Raw genomic sequence first — 20,273 nt, 5'->3', positions numbered from 1 at the left:
AAAAAAAGAGACAGAGAGGCAGACACACAAAGTGAGAGACAGACAAAGAGGCAGAGAGACAGAAACAGAAATCGTTGAAAGAGAAACTGCTTCTGATATCCTGAAAGGAATACCATGTTTGAGCCACTTGTGTGTCTTCATGCCTGAGAGCTTCCGCTTAACCCCTTTCTTAGTCTTCTGCATTTGTTTTTGCTGCCTTAAGGAACTATTCTTTCACCCAGTCCCAACAGAATAGAAGTTCAGTGTTATCCACAGGAGCAAGACTCAGCCTTTCTGCACTCTCATTTTTCTATCACTATAGAAACTTGGGCTGTTATTCACTGCATTCTTTTTGCTTCAATAAAAACACTAACAACAAAAGTGAAATCAAAGACCAAGACTTCCCTTTGAGACCAAGGGAAAATAGGAAGTTTTAAGCTGTCAGACACAAAATCATAAGCCATGGTCACACACATCCAGTGTCACACCATTGAAGTTGCCTTCTCACTCTGATTTTACAGAGTAGTGGGTGAATGCAAAAGCTGTAAGAAATTGATCATTGCTTCTTTGCGCTTTGTGTTGAAAAGGAGCTCTCCTGATTCTTTCTGTAGTATCCATGGAAAAAGAATGCCTTCCTGTGTCCTCAAATGTCTATGAGGAAGTTTCTCAGCAAGGAGCGTGGAGCAGGGAAAGAGCTCAGACGTAAGCTGCTTGCTGCAAGAGCACGAGAAGCTCAGTGCTCAGTACCAGCATAAGCCAAGTAACATAACTACAATCAAAATGCTGGAGAGATGGAAAGGGGGTCCCTGAAGCTCACTCGCCAGTCAGATTAGACAAACTGGCAAGCTCCCATTAGAGTGAGACCCTGTGTCTCAAAAGGTAAAATAGGCTGCTGGTGAGAAAGATGCAAATAGTGACCTTTGCAGTCTACCTCTCATAGTCCTTTATGTTCACACATATACACTTCCATGAACACAATCGCTGTGATATGAAAGAATGCTTATCATCATAACGTATCAAAGAAAAAGATTTTTAAAAATTAAAATCGATTTTTTTTTTACATTTTTGCTGCATCATTTTAGGTAGTGGGGTTATTGAGAGGCGAGTTGTTGGGTAGCAGACGTGTGTGTCTGCTTAGTGTCACAGTCTCACAAGGTTATGACAAACAGATTAAAAAAATCATATGCGTATTTTCTCAACAGAAGAAAGGTGGAATGAGAATCGGGAGACTTCACACTGTTTTATCAAGGTGACACTTACGGGGAACATGGTGTTGGAGAAAATGGCAAAGGTGTTACAGTAGGAAATGAATTCTGACAGTAAAACAACCAAAATGACAGAACTAATGCCGTGCGTCTAACTATATTCATAACTGCATCCAAATAGCAAGGAAACTCATTAAGTCTGACGGTAATAGATACAAGACCTACTGTAGCAAAGATTCATCAAAAGAACTATGAAAGGTATATTAAATACACATTTCATGCCAGTCAGGTCCAAAGTAAGTATAATCATCTCGTAAATATCTCAGAGAAATAATGAACATCAAAATTAAAGTTGTGGGTGGCCCTCTCCTTGAAGAAGACACATTGCTACAATTTCTGTTATGTATTTTATTCAATATTTATTTGTTGACAATATTTTCTAAGTGTATTGATCAATAGTTCACCAACTTCCTCAATGGATGGGGAAAATGTACTAGTTTTTCTCACACCCCAAGCAAAGTTCTTAAACTAAGGAAGGTTTACTGTGCTTCTAATATTTTTCCTAGTCATTCAGTACAATACATTAATCTCACATAAAATGGCTATAAACTCAAAAAATAGGAGTAATGTTAAAAATTAAAAACAATCAAATCTAATAATGCAATAAGTTACTATACCTTGTCCATTCTCAGACTATAAACACTGTCAAGAAGAACTAAAATTTACTTCTTTAACATCTCACACACAATACATGATATCAGGAATGGGGTGGAATTGAAAGTATTGAATGTTACTTAGTATAAAAATATATTCAGGTGTCCAAAGCAAGCATTTTTATTAATTCTCATCAGTATTCAACTATCTAATGATTTTATTTCTTTGTTGAGAGAGACACATACAAACACTGAGAAAAATTTCTCATCCAAGCATGACAGTCCATAGTAATTATAAAGGTTTTAATCTAATATGAATGTACACACATGTTAACATATACATCTATTTTAGTATATTTCTAATAAAATTAATAGCTAATATTGAAATATTTACTGAAAGTAGAAACGTTTATAACACTGCCTTCTGCTTGTTCATCTTATATTAATAAAATATATTTGGCATACAATTAGCAAACTTAGGAAATGTGAAGTATGATACTAGTTTTATAATTTGATCTGCCAGAGAAAGCGAACACCGCACATATTAGTAAGTCTCATGAAACAGGGCATCCGATTACAGTAACAAGTGTATATAGCATTCATACAACAGGGATAAATAATTGTACAGTTTTTAAATAGATCCAAAGACCAAAAATACAAAGTCACATCATTTACAAAAATTAATACAGGAAGTGCTACTTACTTCAGGCTCTGAGTTATAAAACCTGTCTTCAAGTATCTGAGACTTAAACCTTAAGTTTCGATATCATACTGACAGCAACTATGAATGAATGGAGACGTCTTAAACAGTTCTACCGTGTACACAAATACCCTTGTTATGCTTCTGAAAACAATTGCAAATATCGTATATATGTTTCACAGCTATTTCCACTTTAATAAGCTATGCAAAATTATTTGGCTCTTGGAAGTAGAAAACATAAGGTATATTTTCACATTTTATCTAGATACATTGAATGCATTTAGCATATTTTCAAGTCGTGGAGTGAAGGACTTTTTAAATAAGGAATAACAGTACAGTTCACTTATATTAAAAATAAATCAAAACTAGCTGTTCCATGGACACGTACAGTCCAAGATTAAAATAATCTCTGCGGGACTATTTAAATCAGTTTTGAATTTCCTCCCTTTTATTAGCAGTTTGTCCAGAAGGCTTTATGGTGAGTGCACACACCTGTCTTAATAAGATAATAAATCAAGCCATGGTGTCAGTTTACAGAAAAACCTGAAGGTCATCTCAAACATTGAATCAGTGGAATGTCTTTGAAATTTTTTTCTAAATAGGTTTTGTGCTATTAGACAACATAAGGCAGAGCAAGGGTACCAAAGGGAGGTGATAAATTGTGCTGGCATAACATGGCATGGTACCAGCCATTTAAAGCAAAACAACAGGAATGTGTACCAACTTTAAAGAAAATCAATTATTGCTGCAAAGACTCATGTTTTCCCATTTTGTCTCTTCCTCTAACACTCCATACATTATAATGAAAGAAGAGCTAAAAGAGAGATGGCTCTGCACTTTTGATCACATACTATTCTTTCAAAAGAATGGCTGTAACTCCATTACCCAAGACATATGACATCCACTTCTGGACTCTGCAGGCACATCCCTTCCAGCACATATATCTGCATACAGAAATACCTATATACATGTAATCATAACCAAAAGCTATTTTTAAAGAATATTTAAATGTCATTATTCAATGACAAATTTTCACAAATTCACACAAATATCATTAGCTGGATTACTAAATAAGAAACAGATGGAAATTGACTCATTAGGGTGTGTACTACATTTGTTTTATTGGCTTCTTAATAAGTTACAATGCCTGTGAGATGCCAAGGTTTTCTTTCTTTTTCCTTTATTATTGATTATTTTATTTATTTACATTTCAAATGTTGTCCCCCTTCTTGATTTCCCCTCTGCTAATATCCTATCCAACCTACCTCCTGCCTCTGTGAGGGTGCTCCCCCATCCAGTCACTCCCACCTCACCTCCACAGTATCCCTCTAACCTGGGTTATCAAGGCTCCACAGGACCAAGGGCTTCCTCTCCTAATGATGCCTGATAAGGCAATCCTATGCTACATATTCAGCTGGAGCCATGGGTCCCTCCAATGTATACTCTTTGGTTGGTGGTTTAGTCCCTGGGAGCTCTGGGGTGCCTGGTTAGTTGATATTGTTGTTCTTCCTATGGGATTACAATCTCCTTCAGCTCCTTCAGTCCTTCCTCTAACTTCTCCATTGGGGTTCCTGTGCTCAGTACAATGGTTGGATGCAAGCATCTGCATCTGTATTGGTCAGGCTCTGGCAGTGCTTCTCAGGGGACAGCTATACCAAACTCCTTTCAATAAGTGCTTCCTGGCATCAGCAGTAGTGTCTGCATTTGGTGTCCGCAGATGGGATGGATCCCTATGTGGGGTGGTCTCTGGATGACCGTTCAGTCTCTGCTCTACTCTTTGTCACTGCATTTCCTTTAGACAGGAACCATTCTGGATTAAAGATTTTGAGATGGGTGGGTGGACCCATCCCGCAAACATGGGCTGTGCCTTTCAAGTCTATGTGATCTCTACAGGTTCTATATTCCCTTTGTTTGGTATTTCAACTACTATTATCCGCATTGGGTCCTGGGCACCTCCTGCTTCCCTGGCATCTGGGACTTTCTAGTGGAAGCCAAGGTTTACAATTCTGGGACAACACCTGTTCAGCATATTCAGCTTGGCAAACAGCTTCCAACTAAAAGCCATTGCACTATAACACTCTGTATCTGTTAGCTAACAAATTCAAACATAATTCAATAAATAAAGCAATGATTTAGCCGCATCCTAAGCTCATGTCTCAAGCAGAGACATTCTCCATTCTCTTTTCTGAAAACTAGACCTGGTTCACACTTACACGGCCTAAAAAGTGTTCATTGAATGAGGTTGGGTAAAATAGTCGATAACCGGGGGCTTGGGGATTTAGCTCAGTGGTAGAGCGCTTGTTTAGCAAGCTCAAGGCCCTGGGTTCGGTCCTCAGCTCCGGAAAAAAAAAATAGTCGATAACCATACCCTTAAAAATATTCAACAAAATTTGTTTAGATAGCTATAAAATTTAAATATTAGAACACGATAAAATAAAATGAATGCTATATTCATGCATTTAATTATTTTCTTCTTTCATTTTATTATGGGATTTACTATTTTTCTAAGTAATCTTGTAAAACTTTTTTTTTATTTTTGAAGTTATAGTACATTTAAACTATCGCTATCTTTCCTTACTTCTCTTCAAGCCCTCCGATATGTCCCTTCCCAATCTCCTTCATTCTTCACTCTTCTTCTTCCATTACTTGTTGCCTGTCTGTATGTATAAGTATATATAATGGGATGCAAGGCCCACTGATTAATAACAAATTTAAAGTGATGTTTTGTATGTTGAAGAAGTTGCTGAATTTTAGAGCAAAAATACAATTGTTTAATTTGAGTACAAATACATTTTAAAAAATAATGTTTTTCTACAAATGATAATGATAATGAAATATATTGCTATCCTGATTTTGTTTGGTGATGGCTTTATCACAATGACTCTGGCAATAAGAGTTACAAAGCAAATATATTATTATTATTTATTTGGTAAATAGCATGCCACTTTAATGGCATTTCATATGTAAACAATCAATCAACCTCTTCATCAAATATTTACTAAATAGTCTATTAGAGAACATTAAATGGAGAGGAGGAGTAGAAAAAATAAGAATAGTCTCTTTCCCCATGGTTGATATTTCAACCCAAAGAAGTTGCATTTTTAAGTGAGTTTGTCTTATGAGATTTCATATGAGCAATGCATACTTAATCCACTTTGCATATTACATAATACAAATTTCTCTTAAAATGAAGTTTACTTGCAAAATTGAATAAACATGTCTTAACTGCATCCACTGTCTCACCTGACCTAAATAAATAAAACAGACAATTTCAAAATTTCAGATTCTTATGGAAACCTCATATTACTCATTGAAATGAAGTTAAATTTAACCTTCTCTCCTTCACTAAATGGCATCTCCAGACACCTTTCCTCTTTCATGTGCAAGCCACTCTGGGAATAACCACTACTGAGGTACCAGTGCACAGCATAAACTTCATCAAAGGAATATTTACATGGATCTCCTCAGGTAAAGATGGGAAAAAGGAAGAAAGGAACACATAATTGATAACAGAATGACTGTTTTCCAATCCAGTGCGGATACTTGCACATGGCCCTGGCACCTGTGACCCCTGCTCTCAGCTGTGTTTGTAAGACTGATGATGAGAGACTGGTACTTCAGGGGTCTTCATATTTTGCCAAAGTTCCCTAGGATTCTGATCACCTTCATTTCCCGTGCTTTGCATTTCAGAAAGAAAGAATTAAATCTTGATTGTGGTATTTCTAATTTGATTTCCAAATGCCCACTGATTGCATGAATCTAGTGGGTATTGAGGGGTTTTTATAATTAATTAGTTTTTGTGATAACTAGTTTTTGTTTTCTACAAAACAGTCATTAATTTAAATCTTGCAAATTGGAAACTTAATGCAGGGCTGTACAGCCAGTAGAGATATGTCTTCAGAGAATGTGATTGCCTGTTATTCTCCAATGTTGAGAATTACTTCCAAGCAAGACATCTGCCTGATGAAGTGTGCGGACTGACACTTTATCAGAAAGAAGGAAAATAGAAAATGGAAATTGAGAGACGAACTTTTTTAGATAACAGAATTTCAAAGATCAAAATAATGAGTGAACTTTTATATTTAAAGAAACAAAAACAAAGAAGATATGCTTATAATAGGTTTATTATGTGAAATGCAAGCTTTTAAAATTTAAATTGAAACAGGGTTTCACACTTTTTATGGCTATAATATAAACCCTGGTGTTATTCAAATGATATAACTCCTTAATAGCAGTTAATAATTCAGATGTAAATCAAATAATTTTAAATAAAAGAAAATTCCATATTTAATAAAATTTACACTTTGTGTGTGGCAGGGGAGGTATGAGAGAGCAAGTATTTGAAGTGTAAGGGCAACATATGTGAAGAACACCTCTCCTTCCACTAGGTATGGTTCCTTGATCCTAACTCAGCTAGTTAGTTCTGGCAGCAAGTGTCTTTTCCAAGACATTTCACTTTCTGAAGATGCTGATTTTTAATCGAAAGAATAAGTCTTCATGATGTACATGTCCAAATTAAATAAGTTTAGTGAAAATTTGCTCTTTTAATGACAATTGACTGTATTTTAAATCATTGTCCATGTACCTAATACTGTGAGTGCATTCAAGTTTAGAAATAACAAATTCTCTGACTTCTCATTATTTAGGAATTTGTATTTCATGTTTTTTAAATAATCAGACTAGGAACAAATGTATTCTCTTCTTTGTTTACAAAATTTCCAGTCTATATAGTGAATGTGTTTGCCTCTTTAAAGATACAGTGCTTAAAGCCTATGAATATTATGCGTGTGTATGTTAATATCATGTATGTGCTTTTATGCAACAGCATAGTTCCTCCAAATATACTCATGGATCTTCATATGTATACTATTATATATGCACCATATGTAATAAATAATTATCTTCACAAGCATACTATTATATACATGTACATATGTAATAAATAATGTTTTAAAGACGTATACTAAAGAATATTATTGATAAATATAGGCAAAGTAATTATGAAAAAATGAAATGGAATCATCCTCTAAAATGCAGCAAGCTAATAGAGCATATGCTTCAGTTCCTAACTCGCGATTCTTGAGATGTCCTTTTTCTTTGCATCTCTTAATTTTTACTTGTTGTATGCAGGATCTCTTGATAACAATGTCATGTCTAACTGTGCAATTTTGTTCAGTATCTCAATGGCCTTGTAGCTTTCATCTCAAAAGTAAAGAAACTAACTACATCATTAATAGCACACTCCATTTTGAGATTTGCAGGATTTTCACCATCTATAACTATCACATTCACAAGTCTTACATCTAAAATACAACACTCATTTGCAACATTCAGCACCATCATTCATAAACTTTCCTGTGGTGATTTCATTTAGAATGCCAAAAATCACTAAGGGGAGTTCTATTACAAGTAACAAGTCTAGCTTATTTTTGCAAATTTATTTTACTTCCACAGTCAACAGCAGGTATTGATTGCCCACTGTGTTGAGAGCCTGATGCTGGGTATTGTGCGGAAATCATTGCACAGGAAATAAAATATTTCCTCTGAGAATTGTGTATGTATCATTCAATGAGAGGAAATGGGAAACTTTATAGTAATGATTAGGCATCAGTAAGCCCCCTCATTTAGTCGTTATTCATTATCTTTCTTCACTTAAGTTTACTGTGTGCTAGCCTTTTGTTTATTAAACCATCTGAGTTTTCATAATTATACAAAGATGCTCCTGCTTTCAAAACACACAGTCCACAGGCAGGCCACAATGAAGACACTTCAGAATAATAGGCAAGTGATGCTTTACTGTGACCTGTAGTCGTTGAACAAAACCAGAACAGACTGTTCTTACAACACACAGTGATCTTAACTGGCATTGAGGAATGCAATATTCAGTGCAGCAAATGAATAAACAAGGTTCTGAGTTTAGACAGAATGACACTTAACATGGCAGATTAGCACATATGATACTGAGTGGCCAGAGACACTGGGGTATGTGCAAAGATGAAATTGTAATATTAAATGTTACAGAGAGACAGAGAGAGAGAGAGAGAGAGAGAGAGAGAGAGAGAGGAAAGTCTTAAACAAAATCTGACCTGAGCATAGTTAACAAACATTTTGAATAGAAGAGTGAAGGTACTCATTTTCTCACCTTTGAAACATGCCTCTGCTTTACGAACATAATGGGTGGATGTGAATGGAAAAGGACAACTGGACTGACAGGTTGCGAATTCGAAGGATACTTCCTTTTTAAGTGAGGATGGCACAACATTCTCCGGCATTCTTTCATTCTTCCCGTCTATTCATAGGGCTATCAAAGATCGTATTTTCTAGTTCTTCTATCTGATTAAGAATTATGTGCAACACTTACTAATGCTAAATTAGTGTTACAGAGTTGACTCACTGGGTAAAAGCAGTCTGATATATAAGTTTAACCTATAAACCCCAAGGAGGAAGGAAAAGCTACCAAAATGTGTCTTTTAATATTCATGCAGATGCATCTTCACACATGCATGCATACAAACGCATGTGCGCGCACGCGCGCTCACCCCCCCCCACACACACATACACACACACAAATATGCATGCACACCATAACAAATAAAAATTAACAACCTGGGAGCAGGGCAATCAGATGGTCAGATCTGCTTTTGGATAGTTCTATTTTCCCGTCTGTTATTATAACCCCTGATACATCCTATGCATACCACAATGAATTACTTTTATTGTAAAACAAATTATCTGTGATATTAGATTCCTTCCTTTTTTGTGTTATTGTCATTCCATAAAGAGAAAGCTGCAGTCATTTCTGCTTAGACTCTTCCAGAATTTATTGGCTAAAAATTTAAAAGACCTACTCCATTAAATTGACACATCTATAAACTGAAAATAAGTCCAACATATTTTCAAAGAAGAGAAATTATGAAAACAGGAGATTCTGTCAAGCATACATTTCTTTCTCTAAATCCATCTCAGTTGCTATAGGACTAGGGAAGTTTGCAGTTGTCTCCTAAGAGGTTTCTCCTGTGTTGGCATTGACAGTTGAGGCTGCCTGAATGTTGATAAATGTAGCTATAGCTTTAAGTGTACCCCAAATTATTCTGTTTATCCAGCTTTCTCCTCCTGCTTAAGATTTACTTTGTTCAGAAGAGTCTTCCTCTGTTTTAAAGAGGTTTTTTAAGATATAAATAAACTTTGGAAGAGAAGGCCACCAAAACAGTGGTCCAGGCCAAACACTAACACAATTTAAATATTTGTACTGTCAATATGGCTCTGTATCTACATGATGCTCGCTGCCTGAAACCTGAGTTCAATTTCCAGCATCCACATGGAGAAAGGACAGAACTTACTCCTGCATGTTGTCCTCCACATTCTGTCTAAAGCACTGCATGATTGCGTGCGCGCGCGCACACACACACACACACACACACACACACACACGGAACAAATGCACAAATAAAAATATTTAAAACAATACATAAAAAATAAATAAATAAAATCAATAAATAAAAAATATTTAAAACAATGCATAAAATAAAGACTTAAGCTATAATTTTTGGAGCAACCAACCATAAACTGCAACCTTTCACCTTTTTACTTGCTTTAGTCAAGGAACATTATAAAGAAGACTTATGGACTAGGAATTTTGGAAGAAACATCTTTATCACATTGAAAAGAGTCAGTGTAGAAGTCACTGTATATTTGTTTAGTCTAATGTGAATGAAACTTCAGATGAACAATTTTTCAACATATAAAGTCTCATAAAATTCTCACTGCCACTCTATTTTATGCTTGGTAAAAGTATATTTGGACTAAGATAAATTAAATTAAATTAAATTAAATTAAATGGCTAAGTGTACTGTTCAATTGTAGAGTTCTTGCCTAGCATGTATAAGACATGTGGTCTGATTTCCAATACCTGCAAAAACAAAAATAGAAATAAAATAAGGCTAGAGAGATAGGTCAGTGGTAAAAGACCTGTACTGCTTTAGCAGAAGACACAAGTTCAGATGCTACTGCACATGTCAGGCATATGACAACTTCCTGTAATTCTAACTCTAGGAGATGCAATGTCCTCTTATGGCCTCTGTGGGTACCCACTCTCATGTGCCTATAACATATACCATATCAAGATCCATACATGCACATGCACATAATTATAAAGTCATGAAAATTAGGGAGTGCATCCTAGCAACGATTGGAACAAATGCATGAAAAGCAGAGAGACCCTGAATGAAGTTAATGAAGCCACAGCTTGTCTGAAGTCTCAGCTGCGTGCTTGTTGTCCATTGTAGTCCCAAAAAATCTGCTGATTTCTTCATTTAGCTGTGACTTTAACAATGTACAAATGTGTGGCTTGTTGTTCATTTGGATAAAGAGATGATAAGTCTTTTGAATTTTTAAAGGAACAGCAAAGAAGATCTGAAGAAAAGGTTTTGTAGAAGCGATGTGGCAAATTTTCACCCAAGAAAGAGTCAGATTTAGTGATAAACTTACAAGGTCTAATGGCTGTTGTCTCCTTAAGATTTCCACTTAGAAATGTATAGAGACGATCTACAGCAGCCACAGTCTTTTGAGTTTTTTTACCCACTTACACAGCAGCTTCCAAGCCGATCAAATACTGGCTGAGTCTTAGTGATGGCAAACTTGCCTAAACATGCAACATGACCCAGACTCAATAATCAGTGAGACAAAATGAAACACATGATAATCAAAGTCACAAGAAAGGAAGCAATTCCTCAAAAATAAAATAAGCTTGATAAAAGACTATTTCATCGGGCTGGAGAGATGGCTCAGCGGTTAAGAGCACTGACTGCTCTTCCAGAGGTCCTGAGTTCAATTCCCAGCAACCACATGGTGGCTCACATCCATCTGTAATCAGGGCTGGTGCCCTCTTCTGGCCTGCAGGTGCATACATGCAGGCAGAAAGCTGTATGATGTATACATAATAAATAAATAAATGTTAAAAAAAAAGACTATTTCATCATCATGGTCACAAGAGCACCCCGAATGGAGGTATTTGAAAGAAAACTTGAGAGTAAGGAATAGTTGAATATTCCTAGCAGAATAATCTTTTCTTAAATAAAGTTGTGTAGCATCCACGAAGGTATAGCTGCCTAGTTATAAGCATTTACAAATCATTTGTATAAGTATTAATATAGTATTCATTTTATTTTCTGTTAGGGACGTTCATACATGTTTATATTATATTTTGATAAAATCCACTCCCATTTTCTCTCCTGTAATTACTTCACTATCCATTCCCTCTGACTTTTCTCATCCAACCGCATCTTTTTTTTTCCTTCATTATCTGAGTTCACTCAGTACTGCCTGTGTGAACATTGGTGGCAGACCAACTTGTGGAGGATGGGTAGCCTCTCAGGTGACCACATACCCCAACAGCCATCAATTAACAACAGTTTACCATTCACACTTCGGTCTGGAATGAGTTCCTTCTCAATGCTTGCTGGGGATTTGGCTAGCATAATCTTGTATAAGTCTTACGTATCTACACGCAGTTCTGTGAGTTCATGAATGCAATAGGCCTGCTATGCCTGACAAATGCCATTTCACTGTAGACATTCACTGCCTTTGTGTTTACAGTTTTTTTCATCCTATCTTTAAGAGGATTCCTGAGCATTGTGGGGATTGAGGAAGATTTAGAACAGAACACTCCATAGTCTCTTATTCTTTGTACTTTATTTTGATCATGACCACCTGGAAGACTTTTGAAGACATTGTCTCCAGAATTAAAAACATTTGGGTGAACTTTTGCATTTACGGTCTGCTTTCCTTTTTGATCTGTTACATAATTGGAAGACCGTTGACATAAATGGATTTACTCACTGATGCCATTAAGCACCGTGGCTGATGAAGGATTCCTAGAAACTAAATATAACTATGAAGGATAACACAGTTCTCACAACACCGCTCATAATTGTCAGTTTGAAACACGCGAGATGTTTATTCCTACTGAGATAAGAATAAATAAGATCCTCCCTGTTCTGCATAAGTAATTTGAAGCTATGACAATTTCATGTTAAGCCAAATGGAAATGAACTTTCTGTAATGTTAATTACCAAGCCAGGGTACAATTTATTCTGATCATCTGGATTCTTTTGACATTGTGAAAATAGAACTGTCAATAGGTGTGAATATACACATGCTGAGAGGATGTGCTCAGTGGTCCTGGCTCCTGGTGATAGATGGAGTGCATTTGGTATCAGTGTCTGCTGCCCCCTGACTGACTCTCCTTTTTTCCTTTCTCCAAGTCTAATTTTTCCATCAGTTCTAAGATGCACATTGAAATGCTTGCCATCCTTCAGGCTTTACCAACCCGAAGCATTCATCTTACTAAAACTGCGCTCTGCCTGTGATTTCCTACCCACTTTTTTTGATTCCAGGCTTTAGTGCACACAGACTTAAGGTAGTCATTCTCAAGTTGAAATCAGAATGAGTCCTGACTTCAAGGGCTTCTTTCAACTCACTGCTGGGCCTGCGTGGAGTTCTGTTCCTGGGCTCTATCTAGTCTTTCATCCTGATCATCTGGACTTCAGGGACTCATGCCTTTGGGTCATTTGCTTTGGTTTCCATTTCAAGGCTTGCATACTTTGCACCCTCTGCATTTCCCTTTCCTTTTTCTGTATTAGGCTTTAAAGACCTAGGGCCTTATGCTTCTCAATGTAATATTTCCTGGGCCATGCTTTGGTGACATAGATAAGCCCTACTCTTTTATTAACTCCTTGTTCCCTGTTAAGAATTCCAATAAAATCTCTCAGAGTTAGTCATTTTTATAGAGATTTTTTTCAAATATATATATATATATATATATATATATATATATATATATTCAGCATCTGTGATAGTTAATGTTCTGTCAACTTTATGAGTTTGAGGAAGACCTAGAAGGTAAGGGACACGGTTGAATGTGTCTCTGGGATATTTCAATAAATAGGGAAGTCACTGTCTGAATGTGATTAACACTATTCCTCGAACTTGGATCCTAAACAGGATAAAAACTTCATGTGTGCTCTTAGAGCTATCTGCTAGGACAGAGTATAAGTAGAAACTTACAGCCTTAATTTCTAGGCTGGTGGCCATAACCATAGTCCCTCAGAAGCAGCAGTGGTTTAAATTTCATTTTCAAGAATCATGGACCCACAGGGTCATTGGGGATATAAACATCTTACAAGGAAACACAGGTAAGAGGGCACTCACTTGTGAATTAACCTTTCTTTGAGTAGGAAAGAAGTTTGTGTATTGTATCTGTCCCAGAGGTTTCTCAGAGTTGTCAACTTTCCCAGAAGAGATTTCAAACTGAGGATACTGCCTTCAGGCCAAGTTTCAACTTGTCATTAAACTGACAAGCATTAACAGTTTTGAGAAGCACAACTTAATCTGACCATAGATATCTTAGATTATGCCATCTCCTGGGCCTGATGGTTGGCCTGCCTTTGAAATGCTTGACAAATTCCACATGATTCTAAGTGTCTTCAGTGGATATGATCGGTTCATAGGATAAATAGTGTTTTCAGGAACTTGGTCAGTTCATAAGATAGGTTCAATGAATATATATTGAATATGAATATGGAATACATATATATATATATATATATATATATATACACATATATCCATTTGTTTCCAAGTTATTGACCTTTCTGGTGTTTCTGAAAACTTAGTTTAGTCCAATATCAACATACCATAGAGCATTGGTGTATTTTTCCCTCACAAGTATAATCAACTTTTTTGGGGGGGAGGGTTAAACCAAATGTTAGAATTTGAGTATTTCAGGCAAAAATATCATTTTCATTTGCGACCTTCTTGATTATGCTTTACAGATGTATGGGACATAGTTTTAGAGGAAAGAGAAACCCATAAACCCAATATGTCATATTTATGCATAGGCCAGGGAAACACATGCACAAGTAGAGTAGCATCATGAAGTCTTTTCCTGAACTTGTTTTCAAAGTAAAGCTTTTAATTAAAAAACATCTTCTCAATTGCCAAGTATTTAAGCACAACCATTTCTGTCAGATGTACTTGTAAAGGAAGAAGAGAATATACAGAAGAGAGAAAGAAGCCAGGTATGGCAGCACAAGCCCACAATCCTAGTACCGTTAAGACTGTGACAAAATTAAGAGTTCAAGAACAAGCAGAGGAACTTATAAAGATTGTGTTTAAACAAAATGAAAAAAAAACAAAGAAACAAACAAAGGAAGACATATGGAAGTGAAGAGACTTGATTTCCAGTAGCAATCTGAGCTATATAAGTAAAGAGAAAAGCACAAATGTATATGTACTCATGAATAAGTCAAGAATGCTAAAATAGAGAGGAATTTTGATGTATTAGGAAAGAGAGAAAAGAAAGATTTTCTATAGCATCAGCAGAGAAAGTGACAAAAATAAATACAGTGAGGAAGTATACTGTGTAGATGTGATGAGAGATTCTACACAGAGCAAACAGGAAGCAAAATGTGGAGGCAGCCATTTCTCATGATTGTTTGAAAAGTTGTCAGTGTTGACGTTTTGGTTGGATGAAGAGAGAAACTCAGAAGGAGACCTTGAAAATAATGGCAAAAGTCACTGTGATTTAGTCTGGAATCAGACTTTGGACTTTGGAGATTATGTTCTATGAAGAATTTATTACATTTTCTTCATGATTTTTTTGTGAGAGTTTGTACACACAACACACACATGTGTGTATGCGCGTGCACACGCACATACACACACAGACACATACACACACACAACTGGCATATATATGCTATGATTTGCATTTAGAGGCTAAAACACAGCTTTTGGGTGTCGGTTACCATGTATATTTGAGGGATTCCACAAAACTTTACCTGTTCGATAGCAGATGTCTCTCTTTGCTCAATCCAAAGAAGACATTCTGATTCACATCAGTAACTCCACAATGGTTCCTCTGAGATGGTTGGGGCAACAAGAAAGGATAGTGCTCTGCAGAATCTTAGAAAAAGACAAGGGATGCTCTAGCAAGCACTGAAAACCTCAATTTGCTGATAGCAACTGGTATAGGGTGTTAGATTTATTTTGGGAGTGCATTTGCAAGATTTGTTTGTGTTAATGTTACATTTGAGGGCATGGTCATAGATGAACCTAAATTTCCACTCTCAGCAAAGGGAGAAGTAATTGTTTCATGGAGTTGACACTAAAGAAAATAGGAGCAGATTCAGAAATAAAGCTTGGTGTTTGGTAAGTGAGGTTTGAGTTAGGAATTAAACAGCTAAGAGAATATGCCATGTTAGTATTTAATGTTTATGTACAAAATTGGTTTGTTTGATGGTGGTGGTGGGTAGTGGTGGTGGTAGGTGGTGGTGGTAGGTGGTGGTGGTGGGTTGTGTGTGTGTATCTGTGTGTGTGTGTGTGTGTGTGTGTGTGTGTGTATGGTGTGTTTCTGTGTGTTACACACAGGAATAGGAATGCTATATTTTACGGCTTCACATTTTCTTTGAACACTGGTGATTCAAAACATAGGGTGGTTGTTTTTTTCCTATTTTCTCATAGTAAGATGTTAAAGGTATTTTTTTCAAACCCAGAGGCTTGTCTGCACAGACACAGGGTGCTGTACCACAGGATTTAATCTTTGCATCAGAACACACAGTCTATCCATTGTGGAGCAGTGCATTTTTCGTAGCTCTGTCCACCTGCCCCTTGCCCCTCTCTACCTGGTCTCCTTATTTGGTTTATTTTCCTTATCTGTCCCAGAGTCTTCTTTCATTGTCATTAATCAAATATTGGCACCCTTCCAGGTGTCTATGCAGGTAGGGAATGACAAAGTATGAATGAATGAGGTGCCACATGGCCCAGATAGATAATGAGATCAAGTGTGTTTAGAAATTTCAAAGCATGGGCTGGGGATTTAGCTCAGTGGTAGAGCACTTACCTAGGAAGCGCAAGGCCCTGGGTTCGGTCCCCAGCTCCGAAAAAAAGAACCAAAAAAAAAAAAAAACCTAGAAATTTCAAAGCAAAGAAGATTCAGAGGAGAACGAACTACTCAGGTTTGGGCAGCTCATAATTCTACATTTGTGTATGAATTTTCTTTTAAGAATGAAGAAAACGATTTGGATTTCTTTCTTTTCAACTAAGCTACATTAACAAAATCCCAGAAAGTTACCTTTACATCACTGAAGAAGAGATATAAAATAAGCATAAATATATGCATCCTACATTATATGGCTTTTAAAAGACAAAATAAGGGGTTGGGGATTTAGCTCAGTGGTAGAGCGCTTGCCTAGGAAGCGCAAGGCCCTGGGTTCGGTCCCCAGCTCCGAAAAAAAAAAGACAAAATAAAATATGATTCCTTAGCCTTCCCTTACCCTACCAATTAACTGCCCTCATCTGATGATTAGAATTTTCACAATAATTCATTAAATACCTTGGCTTGCAATTCTCATGAAATTAAGATGAGGAAGCAGAAGCTTAGACGAACAAACTTGACACAATAAATTAAATCCAATCATTCTGGCTCTTTCCAAGCTCCTGATCATGCAAGTTTCTAATAAAGTATTGTCCTAGTTCTATCCCCAGATTCTCTCATCAAAGAATTACGAATTTAGATAAATTTCTTTTCATTTATAACACAGATGTTGCACACATCATTCTGATATAGCACAAGGTACAACTGTCAAATAGCAAACCCCAAAGATTTCAGATTTCATATATATATATATATATATATATATATATATGTATGTATGTATTCAGCCTATGTCTTATCACTCATAGTCTACCAAATGTATAGTTGAATAAGTAGGCAGGCACATCTTTACATTTGTACACAGCAGAAATGTTAATATGAGTGCATTTACTCAAGTTAATCATCATTTGAACAAATCGTAGAATAAACACAAATTTACTTAATGTAGCTTTTAAATGCACGAGTCTTCTCTCTCTTCCTCCACTTTTCCTTCCCTCCACCTGCAGGGGTTCTCTGGTACCTTCTCTCTCTTCTTCCATTCTCCCTCCCTCCTTCTTTCCCTCCCCTCCTTCCCTTCATTCTCCTTCTTTCTCACCCTCTCTTTTTCTTTTCAGAAATAGAACACTAATCAGTAGATGTATTATGTATTATCTCTTAATTTAGTGGTGGACCATATTCATAAATTTCAGTTTAGATTGCCTTGCCCTTCATTACTGAAGAAAATGTTTTACAAAATGGCTAAAGCATTTCTTAGCACAAAGTGAAATTGACTTCCTTTCGTACCTTCTGTACACAATGACCCTTCTAGTGAGAGTTGCTAATTCAGTTTCATTAATGGCATGATACCTTGTTTTAAATTAATATAAAGTGTATTTTAGGCAGTTTCTCAGGGCAGGATGTATGTACAAGATAATGTAGCATATAGTTCTTTGAGAGAAAGTAGGTTGCAGTCTGAAAAGCACTTCTGACCTTGGACCTCGGAGATTATCTCAGAGCACACATACACCTTACATTCACTAAAAGCTTTGGAAGGCTCATGCCTGCCAAGCTTTATTGACTTTCCTGTAACACGCTATTTACAATATGTGCACCAAGCTTCCAGTCTCTCTATTAATACGTCTATTAATATCCCTATACTCTCATGGCCTCTCATTAATAATGATGTCAGGAGTACCAGTTCCAATGTGCTTATTTCTTTGATCATTATGAAACCCAGGTTTTCTGATGCTCTTGACTCTATGCAAAATCAGGTTTAAAAATAACTTCTGATATTGATGGTTATAAAAGTAGATTTATGATCATAATTGTTGTTCAAAATTCACTTCACTATAGAAATAGTGGTTCATATCATATGTTATAAATCTATAATTTTTACATTATTTATTTTCCATAATATAGTATATAATCATTTAAAGTGCAGGTATGTTAGTACAAGTAATATATTTTTTCAAGTCTTACCATATACACATATACATTATAGACCACTATTTATATAGGATTAAATATTTTTTTCACTAATACTATGCTATCACTAAAATGTAATTCAAGGCTAGTTGTATATTCTACAGAGAATCCAGTTGTCAAATTGAAATTGCACTAGAATATTGAATTCTAACACTAGAATTAGTTTAGTAGAAGTTTTTAGTTAATATCAGCAATATATAAAGGAAAATATTAGTTTGTGTTCTATGAAGATGAAATGGGCATTTATGAACCTGTAGACAAGCCATTGAGCAGGAAATATAGAATTTTATTTTGTTAATTCCAATATAAATCTATACTATAACAATATAATGTCATTAAAAAAGCAGTTAAAGAGTATAAAACAGCTGGTGAAAATTTTTGAGTCTTTAACTTCAATATGTGCCTATTATTTGTAAAGTTATTCTAAGAATTTAGACATACACAGGATATAGAAAGTCCACACACCATAGAACTAAAACCCAAGCAACTGAAGCCATCAGTTGAAACATAGCCCTGTTCAGATTAATAATTAATTGGTGAATAACCAGCCCTGTCATTAGTATTAAGATGATGTGGTAATAGAAGATTCAATCAGTCACAGACAAGAAGGGGAAAATGAGCTAAATATATGGATTTTTCCCCCGTATAGAAGCAGTACAAGCAATTTACTCTGGGTTGTATGCTCAGAAAAACAAAACTCTGATAATGTTATCATTGGGGATTAGCAGAATCTAAATACTTTGTTTTTGTTTTGAATGTCTCCAGTGAAACTAGACTTTTTGTTCCCATGTTGTTAACTGCCTTCCGAAGAAGCAAACAGTGGTTTGATATGCTAGGTTTCTCAGTGAAGGGCTTTAGGAAGAAACTCTTGTGTGCTGTGCATAAATATTGTCAACACTTGTTTTCCTTAGAAAAGAATACATCTTCTAATCCACATTCACAGCTATTTCCCCAGGCCTCACCTCTGGATATTTCCCTTCCACTAAGTTATAGGCATACCTCAGTCCTGAGATTTTTTAAAAAATCTTTCTCCTTCACTTTGTGTACATGAGAATCAGGTTAAATACTGGGAGCAGAAGATAGTTTCTATTCTCCTCTCTCCCTTGGCCTTCCTGGTGCCATATGACCTCATAGCCAGCAACCTTTACAATAAATACTGCCCTGATGGCCAGAGTTACAGAGGAAATCTATGACAATCCATTCTGCTATTCTATGTAAATGACTGCCACACAAAATGAAATCACTATTCATCTAAGTACTCCTAAAATATACCTCAGAGATAAGGGAGTATGAAACAATGGAAATGAGGAGGCAGGGGAGGACAGAAGGGGTTAAGATTTTCGGAGCTATGGAAGTAAAAGTAAGACTCAGTCTACCTGAGCATAGACAAACAGAATCAACCTCAGGGAGAATGGGCATAGAACATTGAATGCTCCGTGTGCACAGAATATGACTTGCTAGGCTTGGTCTTGTACCCATTCATGCCTCGTCACCATTTCAGGCAGAGAATGGTGAACATCAAGAATATATCAGGATCCTGATCAGATCTACAGAGAAAATACTATTTTAATGTTTGCAAAAACAAGACCCAACACATTCTTCTGGCATGTGCAGGAACCGTTTTTACATATAGGTTTGTGCACAGGCACACTAACACATACACACACATATACCTTTTAAAGTAAAGTTATGTAACCTAGAAATATATTCATTAACAAAAGCCCATGACTCCTGATCACAAGAGGCTCAGATGGCAACTTCAGGAAATTTAGTAGAAATTATTAAAGAACAAGAAAACAATTATTACAATTTTAAAAAACATTGTACTTTTAAGAACA

The 20,273-nt window shown here is 36.1% G+C and overlaps 1 protein-coding gene across 2 annotated transcripts in view; it reads left to right on the top strand.

The window, feature by feature from the left end:
- Cntn5 (contactin 5) overlaps positions 1 to 20,273 on the top strand; it is a 1,240,814-nt gene that overhangs the window by 15,505 nt on the left and 1,205,036 nt on the right.

Source organism: Rattus norvegicus, chromosome 8, assembly GCF_021556685.1.
Source record: "Rattus norvegicus strain SHRSP/BbbUtx chromosome 8, alternate assembly SHRSP_T2T, whole genome shotgun sequence".
Classification (NCBI taxonomy): Eukaryota; Metazoa; Chordata; class Mammalia; order Rodentia; family Muridae; genus Rattus; species Rattus norvegicus.
This window is presented reverse-complemented; position numbering and strand designations above follow the sequence as displayed.